Source organism: Felis catus, chromosome A2, assembly GCF_018350175.1.
Source record: "Felis catus isolate Fca126 chromosome A2, F.catus_Fca126_mat1.0, whole genome shotgun sequence".
In the NCBI taxonomy this organism is placed as follows: Eukaryota; Metazoa; Chordata; class Mammalia; order Carnivora; family Felidae; genus Felis; species Felis catus.
The window spans coordinates 39,365,491-39,372,763 of NC_058369.1; the positions used below are offsets into that span (position 1 = coordinate 39,365,491).

The 7,273-nt window shown below is 47.9% G+C and overlaps 1 long non-coding RNA gene across 1 annotated transcript; it reads right to left on the reverse strand.

Annotated features, from left to right (window-relative positions):
• Positions 1 to 1,434: 1,434 nt before the first annotated feature.
• Positions 1,435 to 4,339, reverse strand: LOC109497756. The gene is made up of 3 exons (XR_002154176.3): positions 4,228 to 4,339; positions 2,203 to 2,355; positions 1,435 to 1,588 (listed from the first exon to the last, which is right to left on the reverse strand). It is a non-coding gene; the product is annotated as an uncharacterized LOC109497756 (long non-coding RNA).
• Positions 4,340 to 7,273: the final 2,934 nt, after the last annotated feature.

Here is a 7,273-nt window from a genome sequence, read left to right on the forward strand (position 1 = left end):
CGAGAGCTGCTTCTGGCAGGTGGGTTTAGAGTCTCCTGAGGAGACTGGATCTTGGCCCCATTGGTTAAGAAGACACTGGGCCCCACTGGTTAAGAAGGCTTTGGCATCGGGAGACCTGAGTTTTCCTTCTGGAGGAGCCCAGTAGGAGTTCTATGGCCTGGGGCAAGTCGCTGAACCTCTCCCACACTCCGGTAAAGGGAGGCTACAGTGGCTGCAACCAGCCTCAGTCTGCCCCTCACTTGTCCTCTTAAGCCTTCCCTCGGTCTTGTGTATAGTTGAGGTGTGTTGTGTCAGGCGGATGGAATGAAAACATGAAGGTGATGCACTGGGCAGGGGTCCTGATTCAGGGTCAGGAATTCTCCTTCCTCTCTGGGCTTGTGTGTAATGTGGTTGATCTCAGCCCCTGAAGACATTTAAATAGCGACAGCACCGTAAAAACCAGTCTGATGCCAGAGCACTCCATGGAGACTCCCGGGGCCCAATTAACTTTCCACATTAAGCCAGCCCCACAGGGGCTCCAGAAACTCCCAGCTTTTACAAAAGGCCTCCCAAGCTCGGAGGCCAGGGGTAGCCGGAGGCCCAGCTGTGGGCCACTGCCCAAAATGCTGGAGACCACTTCTTAAGAAGAAGACATAGGTCAAAGAGCCCTGAAATGTGAAGGGACAGTTTTGGATACCGGACCAGTGGTTCTCCACCCATGGGGCGTGGCTCCCTGGAGTGTCGCAGACCCTTCGTTAGGGAGCTGCCTGTGCCAGAGACCTCCCATCTGCCCCTCCAGATCCACCCGCCATCTTCTCCCACTCCACTCTGTCGGGAAGGCTGCCCCATAGAGAATGTATCCGCAGCCTCCTTTGCCCTCTGGCTTCCGGTGAGTGCTGTCAAGACACTGGAGGGTGGAAGGATGGAAAGGTTGGGGAATTTATCCTCGTGCTGGGTCACCACAAGTTAACAATGTCGTTCTAGCCCCAGCTACACTCCTCTGGCACGCTTTTCCATCTGGCAGCTCTCCCCAGCTGCAGGTAAAATCCCTTACTCCCTTGTCCTTGTAGGCTCAGGGTGCACCAGCTCCTGGCTGGTAGCCCTGGAGCACTGACCAAGCTCTTGATGTTTCCCTAAACCCTCTAGACACCTTGGTCAACGGTCCTCTTATTAAACTCTCTTCAATTAACCTGTGTGAGTGTGTCATCGGTTTCCTGCTGAGACCCAGACACAGCCACCAAGTTTGTAACAGGGTGTCAGGTTTATTTTTACCACAACAAAGCTTAAAGACTGTCATCATGACGTGCGCCTGTTTCAACGCCCAGCTGAGCGGGTCATGCGGTACATCTGCTAAAAGGCCATTTGGCTGCAAATAATAGAAAACTGGGTTCACACTGGCTTAAACAGAGAGGGGGGTTATTTTCTCAGATAACAGAAAGGCTGGAGGTAGGCAGCTGCCGACATGGATTTTAATGATTTCTGGGCCAACCTCTATTATTCTCGCGGGCTTTGTCTTGGGACACAAGATGGCTGCTTCAGCTGCAGGCAACTCATCCATGCCCAGGCCAGGAATAAATCGGCCGTCGGAAAAAGTCATCATCAGTTATTTCTGTGCAGGAAAGAGAAAGATTTCCCAAAGCCCCCTTCCCCACCCCAGCATATTCTCACTTACGGGTTGGATCTGTGTAGCCAATCTCCATAGCTGCAAGGGAGGCGAAGAGAGGAATTATCTGGAATTCTATTCTCCGCACAGGGAGAGGGCAAGGGAAAAGGAGACTGGAAACTACATGAGGGTAAACTACATGAGGGTAAAATAAAACCTACAGTGAGGTCTCCCAGGTGTACCAAAAAATAACATAGCTACAACTTGCAATGAAGAGCACTATTCCAGGTCAAGCTAGACTTACCATCTTCCATTTCCTGTGTTTACTCTGGAGCAAGTGAGACTTTTGCCGGTTGAGGCAATAAATGACCCTATTCAGCCAGCAACCTTGTCCCCTCAAGGATGCTACCAAAAACCCTGAGTATTTTTACAGTGCGGCCCTATCGGCCCACAAAAAGTTGGAGCAATTGATGTTTTCCCAGTACTCGGCATCAAATTCCAGGCTTCCCCTACAGCTGCATAACACAGAAGTTTGGGGCTAAGGGCAGAATCATCTGGATTGCCCATCTGAGGGACTGAAAATAGTATCAAAACTAGGTTCCCACCCTCTAGCTCCTCACCTCCATGAGAATGCTGTCATGTCTCCTCAACCTTCAAACGTATCTTGTATGCTAAGCAAGTTGATGCTTCCTCCCGTTTTTTGCTGCAACTCTGCCTTCCCTTGGCACTCTGCTCAGATATCTAAGCATAGGGACCATTTGGCCATCACATCACTGTAAAATGACACCAGACCAGTTGTTATTTTCTTCTTTATGCTCATCTATCCCTTCTCACTTTCCTGACAATGAACATGTATGTTGTATGATGCGAAATCATTTTCTTTTTTAGTTAGATTTATATACATACACATATATATGTATATATATATACACATATATATACATATATATGTGTATATATATGTATACACACACACACACACACACACACACACACACACACACACACACATATATATATATACAGTTTTGGAGACGAACAAGCAATGGAGTGTCCCTGCAAAGCCCTTTCCCACTTAATTTCGGAGCCTATGTGTATTTCAATGGAAATACAATCCATATGTTTGCTTCATTCATACATCCTCATCCACACAGCTCTAAGAGCAAGCTGATTGATGGCCACAGGCCCTCAAGACTTTTTGAAGGATTTCTTTTTCCTCAAAAAGGAGAAAGCTGCCTTTGGCAGCAGCAGCGGGAGCCTGCCTGCCAAATGTCTGAGAGTGAGTCACAATACAGAAGCCAAAGGTCCAGAGAAGTAGACGAAGGATCAGGTATCAGCCTTCTCCAGAAAGGAGGCTCACAGCTCTTTTCCATATCCAATATTTATTAAACACCTACCATTTATGGGGTGCAGTGTTGGGGGTGGGGAGCAGGGAAACTACAAAAATGACACATCTATGCATTCCCTTCCAGGAGTTAGCACTTTCACTGGGGTCAGCAAATTTCTCTGCAAAAGGCCAGATAGTAGATACTCTGCCTTTACAGGCCAGAAGGCCTACGTGGCAAATTCACAACTCTGCCGTGGTAGCATGAAGGCAATCGTAGACAACGCACGAATGAATGAGGGTGGTTGTATCCCAGTACATTTTGTGTTTTGATACACAAAAACAGAGGTGGGGTCCATTTGGCCCACAGGCCACAGTGTGCCGACCCCTGGTCTAGATGAAAACACATGAAATTGTTGGCAATGTCACGTGGTCCCATCTAATGGTTGGGGAGATTAAATAAACACAGACGACTCTTACATGAAGAAGAAAGTACAAGAGGCCATAATCATGATTTTGTTTCCCGGATGGTTCTTCTGAAACGATCATCTGAGGTAGCTAATGATTCTAGCCGGGTGACCCCCGGCTACCCCACCTAGCACCTGAAACGCACTAAGTCAACCTCTATTTTTATGTGAAATATGCAACCCTGGGTTGCTGCTAAAATTACGTAGGTGCCTTATAGCATTCTTGGAAGGGAGAGGATTGACTCCTTTGAGGATGAGAAGCAGAGGAGTAACTGTTGTTAAACAGGCTGGGTCCCTGCAGGTCTTGTCACAGCCTTTGACATGCTAATGGGCTCCTTGAAGTCCTCTGATGGAGATGTAGCATGAAGCAGCTCCCCAGCTGATTTGTTCCAGGAAGATCTTTGTATAAGCAAAACATCCCCGACTGTGGTTCTAGAAACTACCCTGTGGAAATACCTTTACCCAAGGTGTTTCTAAGAAGACCAGCTTCCTCTCCTGGCAGATCTCATGTGACTATCCTATGTCGCTAAGAACAAGAGTGAAAGAAGGTAGGTAAGACAAAGGTTCCAGCTCTTTGCCTGACATCTGTCCTGGACCCAGAGGAGAGGTTAACCGAGGCTGGTCCCTGAGCAGCACTGATTGGATAACTGCCACTTTCCATTTCCTGCTTTAAGGGATGTAATTTGACACCCAGACTTGAACCTTTCTGGGAGAATTCCTATAATGACATTATGACATCTTGTGGCCATTTAGAGGAACCCACACTATTCCCCTTGGGTTTTGATCCTGAAGGAGAAAAGCCCTACTTAAAGGTCACCACCCAAAGGAGCCCCAGGAGGACGTCCTCCCTTTACCTGCTCCTCATTGGCCAACTGGTTCCATTTCTATCATTCAGTGTCTTGCTACTCAAAGCGTGGGCCTCGGACCAGTGGGACCAACAGCACTGCATATTCTCAGGCACCCCACCCCCACCCCCCAGAGCATCAGAATCACAATCAGCATTGTCATAAGAGCTCTGGGGATTGGAGTACACAGCAAAGTTGGAGGAGCATCTTACTGGTAGACTTCTTTGTGGGTGAATGCGAGTTTTGCTTCTGTTTTCAGGAATGGGAAGAAAAAGGAAGCACCAAAGGCTGGCGGACAGTGTTAAGCTTCATGTTCTTTGGTGTAGTTCTAACTAGCTCATTGTTTCCAGGGATTTGCAAGGGCCCTTGGATAAGGTAAATAATTCTATTTTGTTATTTTCTTAGTATTTATTAGATATCGTTGCCAGACCCCACACTCAGTATTCTACTGGCAGTACTTTACTTAATTCCCACTGACATTGCTGTAGAAACTATTACTGGCTGGATTTTATGGATGAGGAACCTAAGGCTTAGAGGGGAGGTTGACTTGCAGATGTTGGTCTTTGCTCAGTCCCCACAACTCACTAGAGGTAGGATAAAGGAAGATCAAAGCTATAAACAAGAAGAAAGGAAACACCAGCGAACGGGGAACATCAGCCCAGTGTCCGAAGACAGAGAAAGGACAGACAAGTGACAATGGATGTGGATCTCAGCCTTCTCCTCAGTCCTAAGTGCCCACGAGAGGAAGCCAACACGAAGCAGAGATGACGCCCTGCAGAATCTTGGAAGTTTCAAGAATGGGAAGTACCAGGTACCTCTGGAGGCAGGCATGGGGGGTGGCGTTGAAACAGGAATGTGGGTTGAAAGTGGGTGCAAACTTAGATCCCCAGCCCCCTTCTCCAGGCCCACATTGCCAGGCAAGCATCGAGCTCTGTAGCTGCCAACAGGAAGGCAAATCTTGAGAGGCAGGCGACGCTGGGCACTGTGGCTTGGGGGCCACCAAACCCCACTCATGTAGAAATGAGGAGCTGTACTGAAACCAGGGAGTCAGTGAATGTCCACCAGCAAAGAGTGATGCTCAGTCCTCTTCTACCAACTCAGCTCCAGAATGTCCACTGTCTAGCTTATCAGTATCCTGCCCCCATCCCCAACACACACACACACACACACACACACACACACACACACACACACAAACACACACAAACACACACAGAACACCCCATGAAGATAAATCAGTTTTCTTTTCCAGGGAAGCTGACTGAGCCAAAAGCAAAGACCTAGAGAATTTGATATTTGGGGCCCTTAGAAAAAAAAAAAAAACATGTCTGTCTACCTCTCACGTTTCCCAATCAGAAGGTTGCACACCCTGGACATTTGAAGAGTGCTTCTACCTTGACACTCAGAAGCCAAAACAAATGAAAGGGGGGAAATTCAGACTGAGAGGGTGCATGGAGTGGAAGAATGTTGTTAAAAACAGCAAAAGAAAGAGAAGATGACAAACTCTTTAAACGAGAACGAGATACTCTCACGAAGTTATAGAAAATAGAAGTCTCTGGGAATTGAAAACAGGATAGCAGAAGGGTCAGGTAACCACAGTGAGACCCCCCAATCTGCTTTCTCACCCTTGTTTCTCTGCTTCCTTCCCCTCCTGTTGAACAGGGGCTCCCCCGAGGCCTCCTCGGACACTGTGGTTGGTCAGCCACTCACCTAAGGATCCTGAGGAGAACTGAGAAGGCCTGAGCTGTGTCCCCGCTAATTCATATGTTGGAATCTGAGCCCCCAGTACCTCAGAATGTGACATATTTCAAGGTCAGGCCTTAAAGGGGATGATTAATGAGAGGTCCTTAAGGTAGCCCTATTCCAAGATGGCTGGCATCCTATTGGAAGAGGAAATTAGGACACGCAGAGAGACATGAGGGATGTTTGAGCACAAAGGAAAGGCCATATGAAGATGTGGTGAGAGGGAGGCCTGAGGAGAAACCAACCCGATAGATACCCTCACCACAGACTTGGAGCCTCCACAACTGTGAGAAATAACTTTCTGAGGTTTAAGCTGCCCAGTCTGTAGTAGCTTGTTACGGCAGCCATGACAAAAAAACAAAAACAAAAACAAAAAAAACCAAAAAACACACAAAAAAACCTGCATTGTTTAATCAAGACTAATGTTTTTGTTCCAAGGGTTGAGAAAAAACAAAAAATAAAAACAGGGAACTGACCCTGAAAATTGTAACTCTTTTCCTGGAGAACAGAACTCTGTAGGCATGAGTGAGACATAAATGGTCTTTGCTGTTTCCTTCATTTTCCTGAGAACTGAGGATGAAAGGGAAGGACTCCTTGGGGCAAAGAAGGAGCAAAGGATTCTGGTACAACAGCCAGAGACCAACATGGTCCCAGAGAGACTACCTCCCTGAGGCCCAGGCCCAGCTGGGAGCCCATCCAGGCCTGGATTCCCTCTGCCTCTGTCTGCTCACCCACAACCCCCAATTCCTCACCCCCCACCACACCCCCAAGTGCCCAGTCCTTTCCCATCTCAGAGTCTGTCCCCTGGAAGTTTCTGTCACCAGAACTAGCTAATCCAATCAACTTATAAGGTATTTCCCATGCTGCCTGATCAGAACCCTCACCTGGGCCAACTATTAAATAAACAACTTCCTTGGACCCTCCCCTGCAGATTCTGATTTAGTGAATTATATTTGGAACTTATTGCCCAGAAAATTCTAGTAGAGGCACATTAGGAAAACAATAGACTCATGCCTAGTTAAGACAGGAGGAAGGCCTCTCTTCTGGATCCAAGGCCATTTGAAATCCACAAGGCTGCCTTTGGAGTCCTGCTCTCCAAATGCCCCTGATGTCTGACCCCTGACAGAGCCATTCAGCTGAGGGGCAGCTCAGAAGCACGGTGGCTTCCTTGGGCTGGGCTGAGCCACGCTCAACAAGGATGAAGGGATTGGCTGTCACGGATGCCAGCTTTGGCTCAATGAAAAGAATTTGCTGATCCTAAGAGTTGCTGTCCAGCAATGCAAGGGACCTCGGAAGAGAGGGGCCTTGGCGT